Raw genomic sequence first — 18,417 nt, 5'->3', positions numbered from 1 at the left:
TCCTTGTTTTCTGATTTTGGATAGGATTTTGCACGTACTATTCCATGGCGGATTAATTGCTTAGTTCGCCTAAGCTTAATTTTGACCAACGGGGTCTAATATATTGCGCAAGGTGCAAAACCCTAATTTATGCAAATTAATCAGGGTAATATTTGAATCTTGTGAACTATCAAAAAATTGATTGAATTTTATGTGTTGACACAGAGTTCTTTAAGTTTGTTGCCAGAGAGCCGTATGCGTTCTGATTGAGTACTTTTATGCAAGGACCTTAACCTCGATACTTGGAAATCCGCGCTACTCTGTTGCGAGTGAACACAAATTGTCATGCCATATCAATATTAAGGGTTCGTCCAGGTAACATAGCACAGAAAGTATTCAAATAAACTTATAATACAGGCAAGGCAAGGTGCCGAAATGTACAGAATATCTGGGATTGTTGCTACATGCACCATTATGGGTAAATTTCATAAGAAAATATTGAGTTGCTCAATTAATGCGCCAGTGAAGAGGTTGAACACTTCACTTTTACATGGCTCCGTTTCTCTGCAGAGTGACTGCATACTAAACGCAAGGTTTACAATTTTAACCCTGAACTAAAAACCACCATCAACATTAAGTCCTCTGCTTAGCTCGTAACAGTGGCGTTGTTGCGGGGTAAGCATGAGATGGTAACAAACAAGAGTGAAACCACAAATGCAAAAGATGCGGAGATTTCCAGAGAGAATTCGACTGACCTTGGCAAGAGGCACGAGTGGTCTATGGTCCTTGTGCTGGCGGTTTGGGACATTGGCGTACTTCCGGCTCGGCTACGGTGCTGGTGGCATGGAGCGTGGTGCTAGCTTGGATATGGCGCTGATGGCACGGAGCATGGTGCTAGCTTGTCCATGGAAATTGGCGCCATGGAATGTCGATACCACGGGCCCAGATGCTTTCTTCCGTGCGTGGCCAAAAAGGGAAACCTTATTCTACTCAAACTACAAAGTGCCACGCAGATAAAGGCATTGCTCCCCTTCTTTATTCTTTGTATAGTCATCTTTGTTTCCGCGTCTTTGTGTTAGCAGCAAAGGTGCATTGTTCTTGCTCGGTGGAAGGAACAACAACAGTAAAAACATGCGAGCATATTTCAGGTGTGCATTCCAACGTTCCTTTTTTTTATTTGCTTTTCTGTGTTGGTGTAAACCCTATCCATAGGCATGACATCCATGAGCTTGTAAAAATACTTCAATATGAATGATTCGCCTTCGCTAATAGCATTTTAGTAGCGTTAGTCACAACGTGAACAACAACGAAACCAATCATTATGTTAGGCAAGCATGTACGAGCGTACGACTCCGTATGCCCCTTTCTCAATAAAACCTAGTTGTAGAGTTTCCTTTTGTCTATGAGCACAACTCCCGCGGAAAAGCATGATATGGCCGAGAGCAAGCATCAGTCCCATTCTTTTTGGACGTGAGTATTATAACATGTGGCCAAAGGAGGAATTTCCCGTAGAAAATTTGTTGTTGCCTCTCGATTATTGTACCCAGATTTTGAGAAAATCTCCATGCATAGTTTTCTTCGAAGCAGTAACTTTTCCGTTTTTGCTCCGTTGTAGTTACTTCGGAAGTGAAAGAAGCATAAGGAATTTTGTTAAGATGTCACCTGAAAACAGTTCTGCCGCCGCATCGAGAAATGCTAACAACTCCAAGCCGAACAAGGATAATGATTTCTTTACAAAATCTGCTACAGTTACGAGGACTCATCCCAAATACGTGGCAACCCTTCTGACTGATTCAGAGAATGAAGGAGAAGTCCAATCAGTCTATCCAGGGCGTATAATGAGGTTTTTCCTTCAGAAGAAAGAGTATCCGTCCTCTCCCATAGACTTCAAAATATGTCATAGTCCATTGCGCTCTTATGATAAATAGATGAAATTCATGATAATCCAAGACCATGTAAGGGTTAATCTGGATGGGGCGCAAATCATGAATGTTGTCATGGCATATGAGACACTTCAAATTAGAAAAGATGTTGTAGGTTTGATTACTTTCATCTCCATATGGTGTCCGGAAACTCATACGGCTATATGTAGATGGGGTGAGATGACCATTTCTTTGGAAAGCATAGCCGTTCTGCCGAGTCTTCTAATAATTGGGAATCTTGACATCATCTTGACCGAGGAAGAAGAAGAAATGCATGCCACTTTGGTCACGAAAGCAATAGGATATGTTCAGAAGGATTATGATGAAAAGTGCTTCTATAACTGATGGGTGTCTGAATGGTTCCCTGATGAGCCGGAGTCGGATCAGGTGTTGGATGATACACTCCATGTTGCTGCATTTTTAGCTCTGTGGTTTTCTATAGACATTATTGATGATGGCTCTGGCAAGAAGAAGATAAGGCAGAAGTCATCAAATTTGCTATCAAATTAGTGAAAGGCGTTGCTCTTCCCATCAGCAGTTTGTTCCTTGGCCCGTTGTACACCCATACGGATCACTTAGTAGCGGGCACGTATATCTCTAATGGGTATATGAAAGTAGACTCGTGTGTCCATGTCGCCTTTCTCCAAGAGTGGTTGTGGGAGCATTTCAAAAATTACGCTTCTAACCTGAAAACCTCATTTCCTGATACATATGGCGTCTCTAGGATACTCCGTTGGTTGGAGAGATGTCCAAGACCTGGCTCAAAGCTCGTTAATTTTCTTGACAACGCTCATGCAGTTAACTTTCGTCCTTGGGATCCGGTCCACGCCTCCATAGTTCAACCAAATACTTTTGTTTTCGCCTCGAACATGACATTGCATTCTTCCGACAAGAATATGAGCATTGGAGAAACTGTGTTCTTGCGAAGCTGCATACCTGGGTATGTGCCATCTATTTTCATAGGGTCTTGCGAAGTAGTTCCTTACAGCATTGACAGGGATGCTCAACATATGGGTTTTGATCAGGGAATCCCATTCCACCATCCACTGACATCTCCAGATGAATTGCTACGCGCCGTTCTTGACAACAACGTCTTTGCACCAGATAAAAGACTTCCTTTCTTGCTCTCAGAACAAATACCGATGATGACTCCCAAATATAATATCTTCTGGCAGGATGAATTCCTTGCTATCCATCAATTCGTGCAGGATGTTGTGACAAATTCACGCGGTAAGTCCTCCTCTAAAATTTTATCAAAACACTCCTTGTTGAGGGAGCCTTCTACAATTAAACGTAAATATCCTAGTTCAAATGGGAACAGTCCCCAGAAAAGGGAGTAAAGATCAAAAAGTCGTGCAGGTGGCTTCCAATCGGATTCGACAGCTCTCGTGACCTTTAGTTCTTCCAACATGCAAGTATGTATGACTCCTTACTGTTTTGGCCGATTTCGTGCAAATTTTTTTTTTGTCGTCACCAAAAATCTTCTTCTTTTAACTCAGGGTCTCGGCGTCACGAATGCTTTCGCCAGACTTGCACGTGGCCAGAAAATGACGACTCTTGAGGAAAGGGCCGGCAACACTGAGTCTTTTGAACAAGAATCCGAAGAGGAAGAAAGCTCGAGATCCGGTGGCGATAAGAGCACCTCTAAATGTAGCAACGAGTCTTCTTCCAGTGGTCCCACAAATGAGTCGGTGAGTTTTCCACACATTTTTTTTGGGCTTATTTATTTGTTCGGAATAAATAGTCAATCGGTGATATCACAAGAAGAAACCATTCTTGGAAATAACCCTGAGATGGAGATTCGTCATAGTGAAGATGTAGCTTCGTCTCCAATCATGGAAGCGGTACCCGCTAGTAATCCGGAGATGGAGGTTGATTGTGGTAAAGACGTTGTTGTGACTCAAATAGCGGAAAACGCTTCCGTGGTTGCGGGCGCAATCGTTGCCGAGGAACCTTTGATAGTTATGGATTTTGCTGCAGGCGTGGTTTTCGACCCTCCATTTTTGGCTCCTTTTGAAGGTCACGTGCTGATCGGAGGCTTCAGTGTACCATTCAATATGAGGAGCTGTATACCAAAATATAGGAAAGGTATGGACATATCGCCACAACCAAAAAGATCACTAGATGATTTGCGTTGGTCAAGCGTGTGGAAGAAGCCTTATCCTCAATTCATGACATGTGAAATGTGACTGGCCACACTGTTTCTGAAGATATAGTCTCAAGCTGGAAGTTCCACCGAGATGTGTGCGTAGACTTCGGGTTTAACGCCTCTTGGTTCTGTGAAGGATTTTTCAATATCCAAAAGTTGCAGGCTGAAGCGGTCGAAGGTCCCTCCGCGGATTTGATCCATCAACTGGAAGCAGAAATCGAAAAGTTGTCTCAAGAGTTAAAAGTGAAATAGTCGGCTCTTCAGGGCATGAAGGATGTTTTCTCCAAGAAGAACAAGACGTTGTTGGATGATTTCCATTGAATGTCTTTTATTTTTCTCAACTTCCTTCTCTTAGGTTTTTTTTTGGAAAGGCAAAAATATGCCTCTTTATGGTTTGATTTTCTGTTTTTTGGATTGATAGATGGTTGCTTTAAAATGATTTTCTGAGTTGATTTTTTTGGGACGGTTTTGTGAGTCATAAATTTTTTAAAAGTAATGGTACTCAAATCAACAGATATGTTAGGATCCTAATCCTGAATAAAGGTAGTGCAACCATTTTTTGGAAGAACGACAAGTATTGCATGAAAAGGGGAAAAATATGAGAATGGTATGAAACCTTATAACAATTAGATTATTGGATTTTGTTGTCAATATGTAACTGACGCATGTGTCAGATTTCTAGCATATTCAAAAAGTGAATTGCGCAAACAATGTTCAACAAAACTTACCCGCTTAAAGGTCTTCCAATAAACTGAATTTTCAGGATGTAAATCCAAATTTATTGCGTGACACTGTCCCGGCCGCGAGAAGTCCCCAGTCGTCCTTTATTACCCATGTAACACATTTACGTCGATCTGCGGCAAGGAGAAGAGTCTCTAGTCCCTGGGCGCAATTCCCTTGAATCTATCTTTCTTTGGACAATGCGCTTCAGAGTATTGCATTCACTGGTAGGATGATGGATAAACCTGTGATAATGGAAATATCTTGAATCTAGCATCTCTTGATTAGTTGGTGGGCACCATACCGATGGTAGTTGGACCACCCCCTCTTGCACCCAAATTTACAGTAACTCCAGGACTTTGTTGACATGCAATGGGAAGCGTGGATATTCTGGGTCTGGCTTCTCTTGCGTCAGTGGTTGTGGTGGGTGTTCTGGTGTGTTTTGGTATAAATCTCTTTTCGAGGGCGGAATCGATGCTTGAGCGATCATGGATCCATGAGCGGGCCGTTTACTTCCACCATATTGTTGAAGGGTAATTTTTCTTGAGGGTCCTGTGTCAGTGGCGGCGACATGAGATTGCTGGGCTGGCTATTGCTCATTCCCATAAGTGTCTTGTCAGATTTCCCCTTCTTCCGGCGCCTCTCTCGTAAGTAAAGAAGTCGTGGCTGCGGACTGTTGGACGACTCTTTGAACCTCCGCGAGAGTTTGGAGATAAAAATTTTTCCAACAAAGCTTCATAGGCTGGCTCTTTACCCTTGTCCTGTAGACGTTGTGGCACACCTGGCAAGTCTCCTTCCTTAGTCTTGTGAAACTGTCTTAGCTCCTTGTCGTCGGCGGAATTGAATTGGCTGCTCTTCTGCTCTTGTATGACATGGCTATGTGATCTGTCTGCGTCTTCATTGGTAGGAGTACGAGCCTTAGCCAAAGACTAAACATCCTTGTATTATCCTTGAAATTGGTGAGATCCTTCTGACAGGTACCCACTGATTCTTTCCACAATCGACTTATCATACTCTTCAGGATACAAAGTGTCTCGTTTTGCCGTCTGATAATATCGACTTGGTTTGCAGCCATATCTTCTAACATTCTTATCACGCCTTCCATGGTGGTGGCTTCTGGGTGTTCATTGCTTTTGAAAGGTTCGAATGACCAGGATACATCTGGGAATTGGAATGTTTGAGTTTTGGTTAATGATTGGATTAAGCCTAAGACCAATTGGGATGGAAATGACATTGAGAATTGAATTTGATATCGCAACCGAGAGATTAATCTCCCACTGTGGTCGCCAGTTGTCTATGGGTAAAAACTGTTTATGCTGGTTTTGGTAAATGTGGGTGTATGGATGAGAAACAAATGTAAACCTTAAACAAATGCACTGCACGGGAGTACTTTAGATTCGAGAGATCAATCTGTATAATCCTGGCCTAAACCAAGAAATGGTCGTTCCAGTCTTGCTTCTGTCACAAAGTGAAGGAGAAGGGTTGGTCTTAGGGAAGGAAGCAAAGAAAGTGTTGAGATCAGAATGGTTAATTCTGAAGGTGTGGCTTTTTTATGACTTGTATCAGAATTTGGAACTGGCTTGCAGGATATAAGCTATCAGTTCTTTGGTGTTTTATGGATACTGTGTTGTTGTTAACCAAACTATTGTTGTTTGGTTGAAATAGGTAGAACCTATTTATACAAGTCATATTAAGCGCACCCTGATCTCGTAGAAAGTGGGAATGATTGAGTGGTGGAGAAGTGGGGTCGTATGTAAATGCCAGAAAACCACGTTCCCACTATGAAGCGGACGGGTTAGTTTACACCCACTACTTCTTGCCGCCACTAACTGCCCTGCTTTCTGACACTTTCTTATAATGGGCGTGTTGCACACCGTACGCTGTAAACCGCCAGACCAATACCCTGATGAGTATCCACCAGTTTGTGACATGTTTGATGTCTCAAGTGTTTTCGTGGAAAACGTGTAGCAGATTGCTACGTGTGGCAAGTCAAAGTTAGGAGACTTCCCGCATGAGAATAGCATGTGATGCTATCAGGCTTGTCTTGGCTGGTCGCCTAAGACTTGCCACATGCCTGTCAATTCTGTGGTGAATTTGGACAGCTAAGATTGTGACCCAGGAGAACGGGTGGCCATTGATTATGGCCACATTATGTTGGCGCCTGATAATGGCATAATGGCGTGGTTGGCATAGTTTGCGCATGCCAGTGGCATGGTGGTGCAAGTACGCCATGGTCGCTAGATTTCGGCATATTGGTGTTAGACCCAAATATGGCTTGGCAACATTAGTTCTAGTTTCCACATCAATCCCAATGCTCTGGGTAACATGATTTGGCTTGGTTGGCATAGCAACTTCGCCTAAATTAGGGTTTGGCATGTCGAACCCTAAATAGTGCGTGTGGCATGCAATCGCGGCATGATGACGCTTTTTTGTGTAAACGGCGCCATAGTTATGCCAAAGGAACTATAGTAAGGCCATTATGTGGAAATGGCCACAAGAGCAAGAGTTGCTTAGAATGGCTATGATATGGCGCCAATCCTAGAGTTTCCTGGGTCCCGCATAGCTCGTGGCATGTTGTGGGGCTCCAAAGTGGCGTGATTTGAGCCACAACTGGAAATTAGGGTTTTGGTTAGTGCGCCTAAATAAAAATCGTGCTTCTGACTAGAAAACACTAATTTAAGTACATCATGGCGTTGGCCATGAATAAGAGGTAGGTTAGCACGTAAGCCCGCTATGTACGGCACGTTGGCATGTTTTGGCATGTTGCCACAAAGTGGCATGTTTGGCGTGGCGGAGTGGTATGTTGGCATGCCGCTCAACTTATTGGCGCAACATGGCATGTTTTCCATGTTACCGCGTTTTTTTTGGAAAGCCAATTGGCTTTATGACCATCTGGCGCAGTTTTCCCCTTTTAACACTGTGGCAAGTTTGGAGCAACCTGATTGGTTAATATAAGATGGGCCAGACAAGCATGGGTGTGGCCACACTTCTGGTGTGCATGTGGAGGATTTAAAGCGACCTTATTGGTCGATGGTAAATAAGCCCAGCAAGTATGGGTCCAGCCAACGTGTGGCGAGTTTAAGGCGACCTGATTGGTCGAAGGGAAAATAAGGCCGGTCGGGCAACATAGGGCGTGGATAATTGCAAATGGCGCCGGCTGGCCTAAGGCATGGCCGCACCTCCCTTCGGTGCTGCTCCTATTCCTCGGCTCCTTTTATTCCTTGTTTTCTGATTTTGGATAGGATTTTGCACGTACTATTCCATGGCGGATTAATTGCTTAGTTCGCCTAAGCTTAATTTTGACCAACGGGGTCTAATATATTGCGCAAGGTGCAAAACCCTAATTTATGCAAATAATCAGGGTAATATTTGAATCTTGTGAACTATCAAAAAATTGATTGAATTTTATGTGTTGACACAGAGTTCTTTAAGTTTGTTGCCAGAGAGCCGTATGCGTTCTGATTGAGTACTTTTATGCAAGGACCTTAACCTCGATACTTGGAAATCCGCGCTACTCTGTTGCGAGTGAACACAAATTGTCATGCCATATCAATATTAAGGGTTCGTCCAGGTAACATAGCACAGAAAGTATTCAAATAAACTTATAATACAGGCAAGGCAAGGTGCCGAAATGTACAGAATATCTGGGATTGTTGCTACATGCACCATTATGGGTAAATTTCATAAGAAAATATTGAGTTGCTCAATTAATGCGCCAGTGATGAACACTCATCACTTTTACATGGCTCCGTTTTTCTGCAGACTGACGGCATACTAAACACAAGGTTTACAATTTTAACCCTGAACTGAAAACCACCATCAACAACGCTGTAATCAACGAAAATCATGTAATTCTTGAAATCTAACCACTCTCAAAGTCTTGACTGATTTATGTTTAGAATTTCTAGGAGTAAAAGCAACACTTAAAGTTCACAAAAACTTTAACCTTATCTGGTATAGCTAAATACCAACTAATGATATCTCCCCAGTCATGACCCAATACGAACACCTGCATTACCAACAACAGAAAATAAAAAAATTCTTCAAATTTAATAAAAAAAATAATTCTCTTTAAAATTTCACCAATTAACCCTAAAAGTTTTAATTCAATGCTGAATAGTTGATGATGATTTCTAAGTCGTGTAAAGAAAAATCAAGAGTTACCAATCTAGCAAACAAAATCACTGGTTTTCATAGTAAGATTTGCGTATAGAGATTAGTCAGATTCATAAAAAAATCGAAACCAAAGCATAGACAACCAAGATCTAAATAGAAAATACCAAGCTCATTAAGAAAGATACATAACAACGACCAAATCCGATCTCACCCGAATCCATTAATACGAAATCAAATCCAAAAGAATAGAAATCAAATAATTGAGAGTTCGGAATCATAGACCCAGTGAAGAAGAAGAAAATCCAACTAATTCATCATCATTTAGATTTTCTCTGAACCACCATCCTCATCAGCTCTAATTTCAGTTAAAAGGTTATAAGAAATATGTTAATGGAGGATGTGAGGGAGAAGAAGAAGTTGAACTTTTTGGGGTGAGATAGAGTTGATGGAGAAGAAGAAATATGTTAATGGAGGAGGTGAGGGAGAAGAAGAAGTTAATTGTTTTCTCATAAATTTTTTAATGGAGGGGTTGATGTTTCTTCGAAATCAGTGACAAAGTTGATGGAAAGAAAAGAAAAAGATTGGAAATTTGTAGTATTTCAGGAGTCGATCCCGCGACCTGTTTTGGTGGTAATTCTAGAAGCAGAAATCCAACGACAGCAATCACCAATTCTCTTATGCGGAGCAGATCTAACGGATGATAAAAATGTGAAAATATACCGATCTGATGGCTAATAATAATAGTTCAGACGGAATTAAATTCACGAGAATTCCTAAGATCTGACGGCTGAGTGCTAGAGTCAACAGATCTGACGGTCTAATTTTGTTCCGTGTCCCAAAATTGGGTAAGCGTTTCAACTCTTCCTTGCTGTTATTAAAAGAGGGGAGATAATGTTTTGAAAGTTGATTAACAGACATTAAAACCCAAGTGGAAAAGGAATTGGAACTTTTTATGCTTATATTATATACTTTCCCCTAAATCTAATGTTTATTTTGCTGATCATTCAAGTATGCGTTTCCTAATCTCCAATACAACAGAGACATTTGGTTTGCTTATGAAAAGAGGTAAACGAAAATTAGATGAAAGAGACGATACCTACAATCACTTTATTCTACTTTTCTTGTTTTTTTCTCAAATAAACCTGATCGAACGAGTTAGATCACATCCGTACTCAATCAAAGTCATAATAAATGAGTCAGTCTGATTCTCTGTTCTTCCAAAGAAGAAAGTTCTTTTCTCCTTTCTTGGTTTGACAGATTTTTATACACGAAAATATATACATTTCAGTTTTCAGCTTCACAGTGATTATACAGGGAGAGACAGAATCTTTTCAAGCCTCCAACTACACAACAACAACAACAACAGCAATAATCTCTCTCCCTCTCTCTCTATCTACAAAAAAGGGTACAATACCCAGCTTGATTTAAAGACCCTTACTCTTACACAACCATCTAAAACAAACTAGTGAAAACTTGTTCTCTTCTGATCATCATGGTTACGCTTCCAGAAAGGATTGTGCAATTCAAATCTCAGTTTATAGTTTTAACATTGATTCTTCTCTTGATTATTTCTTTAATCTATGTATCGCCAAGGATTCTTACGGTTCTTGCTTACTTTGGTCCTCTGTCTATATCTACTGCTGTGTTTCTTGTTGTCATTGTCTTCTTTGGAAACTTTTTGGGTTTAGATCATGATGGCTCAAGATCTGGTGAAGGTCTGCTTAATTATGTTGTTGGTCAGAGATAAGGAGAACAAATTCCAATGTGGGTTTTGGATTATATTGATGGTTTAGATCCTAAATGTAATCCTCTGTGTCCGTTCTCTCTAAATTAGTTTCTATGTTCCTCTACCTCTCACTCTCATTCTCACTCTCTAACTCTCTTCTCCTCTGATCATGATATTGTAACTTCGAGAAGAGTAATTACCAATGCTAATCAATTAATCTGGTTTCTTATATCTGTTATTGATTGTAGTTTCGTTTATTATGTCTTCTTCTTCTTTTTTTTTTTTTGTTTTTTTTTTGTTTTTGATCAGACGTTTTTAGTATCCTACTGGAAAAGAATGTTAAGCTTTCCATGATGGACCCCAATTTCCTGAACTAACTGGTGGAGACCTACACAATTTAGGACATCACAGTTTAGGACATCAATGGAGGGTAATTTTGTGCACAATCATGGATGGTGCGCTAGCATCAAAGTTCTACACAATATAAAATCTAACGTGATTCTAGGTGAAACCATCATTAGTCAGATAATGCACATTCTAATCATTGTCATCTGTGTGGTCTGGAAGAGGAAATGTTTGTGCATGATCTTGTTAGAAGAATCTGCTTAATTTTGTCTCTTTTGTTAAAAACCCTTAAATCAAACAAGATGATAATTGAAACTCGAAACTTGATTCTTATTCATTCTTACCCACCAAAAGCTGATGTGGCAAATTCCGGTGAGAGTATTATGAAATACTGCTCTCTCATTAACTCTGGACTCAAATAGTTATTTCTAACAATTTAATCACGCCTCAATTCTCCCACTCAGGCCATTTTTCCTTAACCACCCCACTTTCACTGTGTAACTGACGAGCAGAAAAATAAAATAAAATTACAACAGAGTCAGAGTTCAGAACTGCTATCTTAATTTTCATATCGTACTCATCCCATCACAATCCCAATTCCGATGGAATAACCTTTCTATTATTGTTCTACTTCAAGAATCAGTAATGTAAACAGGTTTGTCAGCTCTCCCATCACCGTGATTCAAAATCTGCTAATTCATCATCCTAATTAATTTTTGTGTTTTCAATCTCTCACAAATTTAGGTCACACAATTTTGTATTTTGCATGAATTGATTTCTGTTAACCGAAAGTTTGGGTTTCATGTTTTTAGGATAAAGTTAAATTATGTAACCTGTTATAGGGGCGGCATGGTTTATTAGAGGGGCAGCATTCTAATAGGACAAAAAGGGTCATTACATGATCATTCAAGGTGTCCCTTATAAAAAATACTAGAAATGACAAATTAATCCTCATAATTGATAACATAGTTTAATGATGATAATCAAGTTTAGTGTTAATGATTAATTTCACTTATATTAACTCAAAATAATCAAAATCAGATTTTTAGAGTTAAAAAAAATAAAAAAAGTTTAGAGGAGAAGGTCAATCTCAATCAATTGAAGAAATTAACCAACAAAATGAAGAACCAGGACCTGAAAATGATCGGGTATACTTCTAAATTAGTCCCAACTAGCTTTTTGTTGCTCAAAGTTATCTAAAATACGTAAAAAAATTCATTTTTTTTACATTTTCAGAGCTAATTACGGTTGGAATTTTGCTCATAACCAACCATAAATCGAAGTTACGGTTTGTAAAAGATGAACTACCAACCGTAACTGGTTAAATTTGAAGAAAACCCAATCGTAAAACCAGTTACGATTGGTAACTAAATGCTCGATACTAACCGTAACTCAGTTACGGTTGGTAACCAAATGCTCGATACCAACCGTAACTGAGTTACGGTTCGTAAACTAAAATGGTTACCAACCGTAACTGAAGAAAATTCTCAGATATAAGAACATACGGTTGGTAATTGAACTATTACCAACCGTAACAACATCAAAATATCCAATTACGGTTCGTAATTGAGTAAAATCAACCGTAACTCACATAAACCCAGAAATTTCAATTTCAATTTTCATCTAAAACCCTAATTTTTGATAGAAATTAAACTTAAATCGAACAAAATAAACCAAATCGTAACTGGGATTTCAAAACATACCTCATATAAGTCATTACACTACACTTGATTAATTTTCGAACCGTCGATTAATCGAAGATGATGAAATTTTGAGTTTTAATGGAGGTTACGGTTGATGGGTGGAGGAGAAGAGAAAAATAAAGAAAACAAATTTTCAATTTAGCTTTGATTTAGGTTAAAAAATGGAGAGGGTAATCTAGTTAATTTACACTCTTTATAGGACATCCCCTAACCAACTAGAGGGACATTACTATCACACTGCCGCCCCTTTAATAAACCATGCCGCCCCTGTAACAGGTTACTAAATTATTATCGTTGTAGGATTAATGCTTCAGATGGTGTCTATTGCCAGTTAATAGGTTGGATGAGTTGCTTTTCTTACAACATCTGATATACATATGACTCTTCATTCACTTTTTTATACTGTATTTGAAATAGAATTTTCAAATCATTTGTTTCTTATTTGCAGGGACCAAACCTAACGCATGTTTACTGTTTGAGGAAACTCCGAGCAGAAATTAATTACAAATTTAGATCTCACTTGAAGCTAAGATAAAGGTAAAATATTTATTTTTTAAAAATAAATATTTTAAAAGAGGTCTTCTTAACTTGTATACCCATACATGTTAAGGAGTTATTAATAGCTAACTTTTGTCTTGTTTTTCTAACTTCTCTATACAAATTTTGAGATAATTATTAATAACAATCCTATAATTCTCTATATAAAAACAGAGTTTTTTCGACGTGGTTAATCGGAGCTTCTGGTTGATTTTGGCCCCACCAAATTCTTTTAATGGAAATTTATTTGACGTGGCCTAATAGAAAAGGTGGAAAATATTTTCTGGTCCACATGAATTTTTTTTAATAGAAATGGAATTACTTTTATTACCAAAAGAGAATATCTCAAAAACTAAATATCTTGCCAAAAATATATTAAATCAAGAAACAATCACGCAGTCACAATTTTTCAGTAAAAAAAAGTAATCAATCTTGCATCAATATATAATTAACCAATCGTGTAACTAATAAATTAAAAAAACAATAAATAAAAATGTCTAATGTCCGCTTACAGTTATCAAAATCATTCTTTTCTAAATTACAAATCCATACTATTAATTAAAACTAAAAGATTGAAATTACATTTGCACGAGAATTAAAAAAAAAATTAAGTTAGTTACGGGTACTAACCTTTGAATCAGATGTTGTGGCTTTTTTTCATGAAAACTTTTTAGTGATCCTGTCTAATTAGATAAAAAAAAATTGTTAGAAAAATACACAATTGATAGAGAAAAAAGTCGAAATCCAAATTGAGACACAAGAAAATACAAGCATACAAAAGTTGAAGTAATAAAAAAATAATATTCTCATTTTCATATTGCTTTTCTTAAATTTGTTCATACCATAATTAAAAATAAAAAGCATCTAAAGTGAAAAGTAAATTATTTAGTGATCTCTTTGTATGTAATATATTTTTTATATAAAAATATTTGAAGCAATTTAAATACTCAATGTAATATATTTTTATTACAAAAATATCTCCGACAGTTAATTACGGTGATTTGAGAATAGTGTGGCTACTCAAAATTAGGAAAGTTCTGTAATAATTCGGGTGTTGTTTCCCAAACCATGGATTTTTCCTCTAAACCGATAATTTTCTTTCAGGAAATTATGGACTTCGATGTTATCTATATAAAGAACTCGAGTAAACGTAAAGTCTCATCGTCTTCATGCTGTTTTTTTTTCTTTTGTTTCTACGGTTTAGCTTTTTTATTTCTCAGTTTTTTTAACCTGCAGGTGATCGTATACCTCTTCTCCTTATGTTGGTGATAGTTTAAAGGCGTGTATTTAGAAAGTGATAAATTTACTGTTTTGTTCTGTTCTATTTGTGTTGTGTGATTGTAATTTTTTGTTTACATTCTGAGGCTTTGTGGTCCTAATAATAAAAAATCACACTAAAGGTTTATTTTTTTTACTGATTTTGTTTTGCAGTTGTTGATGATGTATCATCATAGCGCTTGATGAATTGTTGAAATTGAATTTTTTTGGTTCACTTCTAGGACTTTTTTCTTTTCTATATGTAGCAATCTTTGTTTCTTATTTTTTCCCTGTTTCCTATGATTTTTACCCAGGTATACATTTTATTGTGGAGTAGTTTCTTAAAAATGTTTCTACACATGGCTTCAGGTAACTTGGTTTGATTCTGTTTATGGGCATTTCTTTTACTGTAAACAATCGTAAAATCATATTTAATCATTACTTTTTTTATTCATTCAATTAAGAAAAAATAATAATAATATTTTTGAAGGAAAAAAATAATCGTGAAATCCAATTTATTGTCAGTTTCTGTTTTGTATATATTTGTGATTGAGATTGAGAGATATAAACCTTCCAACATTGTTATTGTTATTATCTTTTTTAACAGATGTATGTGTCCTTAGTGTGCTTAAAAGGGATTGCAATCACATAATGGAGCTAAATGGTCCGATGGAGGCGAATTGATGTGTTATGGATGAATTTTCTGGGCAAGGTTCTAAGATTTTTGTAATTTGTAGCTTGCTTGACAATCTACTTGATCCACTCATTTGAAAGTATATTCAATCATATTTAAAGAGAAACTATGTGTTTCTACAGAGTGATTTGTGTTCATTCTAATCCAAATATTGTGGCCAGATTGAAATGATTATCAATTCAATAAACTTGTGAGTTCATGCTAGGTCAGTAAACACCTTCCTCTGGTTTGGTGTAGAAAAATGTGTGTATATGGTATAGGCTTGTGTGCGGTTTCATCTTAGACAACAGACAGTTTGATGATATCTGCGGCAAATACCATATTGAAAATATTTCTTTCCAGTTGATGATTTTGAAAATCTATAAAATATTCTTATTAACGATACATGTAGAACATCCGGTTGCAATATCTACACCATTTTGACATCATTTTATTTCCTTGATTAAATAGGTAAAAAAAAGATATTACCATGCTAACTGTTGCATTATTTACATAATTTTGGCATCATATTTGTTGCCTCGAATAAAATGATTTTGGCTAAAAGGATTAAGAAAATGTAAAAACTTTGTATAAAATGATTTCGGCTAAAAGCAGTAAGAAAATCTAAAGACTTTCTAAACTTGGATAATAGTTCATTTGGAAATAAATCTACTCTAGATGGAAAAAAAAAATCTTAAGGATTGTTTTTAGTAGATAATGACTTTATCAAAAGCTCATTTTTGGATTATCATAACATACTTCGATTTCTCTGAGCGTGGGATGTTTACTTGACGTAGAAATTGATTGGATAAATCATGTTGAACGTGGAGGACATCTTTACCCTAATTCAATGCATACACACTTTGGTTTTTAGAGATCATTGGTAAAGAAAATTTGTTCATATTTTATTTCGACGATACAATAATTCATGCAACAGGAACATCATAGAGTACAAGGATTAAATACTAGAGCCAGTAACTCCGAAAGAAGCAAGGATAATCATTTACGGCTTATGGGTGTGATATTGAAAAGAAAAACAAGAGAAGACGAGGAATATATTTCATCACGGATGCAGGTGAAGATCTATGTGTATTTACGGTGTGCATGGATTTTTAAATTTTGGTTCAGATTTTATTACAGATGCATTTTTGTTGAATCTTGATTCATGTAGCAGGAAAATACTCAAGTAAATCATTTGAACACGTAGAACCATGCCAGTAACTGTGGAAGAAGCAAAATTAAATCAGCGTATGTGTGTGATATTTGGAGAGGAGAGACAAGGGAAGACGAGAAGTGCATACCGAAAACTCGGATGCAGGTGTTTATTTCTAAGCATTTTTGTGTCCAACGAAGCTAAGAGGTATGCCGTTAGGTGTAATACCAAACCATGATTTGGGTACAGGTTGGAATTCTGTGCATTCAATTCATCTATTGCTAAAAAAAAGAGAAACGTGTCACTGAGAGAGTTTTGAACTCGTAAGAGAGGAAAGAAAAACATTTTAATGCGCTAATGTAATGTGTGTGTAGGAAATTTGCAATCAGTAGTGACACTGAAAAATCCACGACTAGATCTAGAACTAGCGATAAATAAATAAACCGTCAGAGACATAAAAATAAGGTTGCAAAGGTGGGGGGTCAGACACTAATAAGGGGTGGCCGTTTTTTACGGCAATATGAAGTTGATGTGTATGCATGCTTAGAGGAAATGATCAACACATTGTTTGGGCTGAGTTGTATTGCAAATCACAAGACGCATTAATAAGAAGAGACACTGATGGAGAAACTAATGGAAAGAGAATTGTATTGCCTTCCGCTTTTACAGGTAGTCCAAGATACATGATAGAGCATTATCAAGATGGAATTGCAATCTGTAGATGTAAGGACCTACCCGATATCTTTCTAACGTTCACTTGCAATCCAAAGTGGTATGAGATCCAGAGTGAGCTGTACTGATTCCTGGGCAACGTGGAGATGATAGACCAGATATTGTGAGTAGAGTTTTTAATTTGAATTTAATGGAGATGATGAAAGATCTCCGTGGAAGAAGCATTTTGGGACGGTGACTGCAAGTATGTTTTAGAATTTTTTGGTATACATTTTAGCTTTGTATACATCCAGTAAATTAGGTTGTTGTTGTTTATTAATAGTTAGTTGTAGATAACTGCAAGTTTTGAGGTTTATGAGTCTCACTAAGCATTTATTTAGACATGGAATCTGATGGATCAAAATAAGTAAGTACCTTTTATTGTTTGTTTCAGCAGTGACTTGATCTTGCCCATTTGACGTGCATCAATATATACAATCGAATTTCAAAACAGAGAATTGCCGCATGCACATTCTTTTTATGGATGGATAAAAAGAAAAAACCACAGGCTCCATCATAAATAAATCGTATTAATATTGATAGAGATACCTAACAAAAAAAATGGTTCCAGGTGGGCAAAAAGTTGTTGTTTGGTCATGGTGCATGGACCTTTTGGAATTAACAAACCAAACCAGAAATGCAAGAGAAACAAAAAGTGTTCGAAACACTATCTAAAGGAACCCCACGTAAGGATAATGGGTATATGGGATAACGGTCGATGTAAATGGGTATCCAGTTTATCGGAGGTGCAAGAATAATGTGTATGCTCATAATGATGAAGTAGATTTTTTTAACCAGTGGTCATAGACTTGATTGTTCAATTCGATGCACACTTCAACGGGAGAGGACGACTATCATTAAGAAAAAAAGTCCAAAAAAAAAAGAGAAACCGAATTAACAGTGGTTCTGTATGAACCGAATTTTTAGACTATGAAAAAATCGCCCCCTCATATGGGGGTGGGCTTCACCCACGTGGAGTTAGCAGAGGGCACTTATGGTGGGTCCCACTAAGAGTTTTATGAGGAGTGGTCTTGCCATAATTTTTCTTCTCGGTTCAAATAGACTTTTTGCCGAATTAAATGGAAAGAAAAACCAAAATACTCAAATCTTGGAATGCAGAAAAGGTTGTCGATAAAGCAAGTGATTATTTGGATTTTCTCCAAGTATCAGCAGAGTCATGTTGGAGGATTTTGTGACAAGAATTAAACGAATATAAATATATAGCTGGGAGACGTGGAACAAAAATTCATACATCTATATCCAGAATCGCGATCCAAGTAAACGGATTCCCTATCATTTAGAAGGTGAGCAACAAGTGTTTTTCAAGGATAGGGATAACTTGGTATTTTTTGGGTAGGGAATAATTGGAAATTTTCCGAGGTTAGAATCATAACGAATTCTAGAACAGAAATATCATAACATTTGT

Source organism: Papaver somniferum, chromosome 6 (genome assembly GCF_003573695.1).
Source record: "Papaver somniferum cultivar HN1 chromosome 6, ASM357369v1, whole genome shotgun sequence".
NCBI lineage: Eukaryota > Viridiplantae > Streptophyta > Magnoliopsida > Ranunculales > Papaveraceae > Papaver > Papaver somniferum.
Note: the sequence above shows the minus strand (reverse complement) of the source record.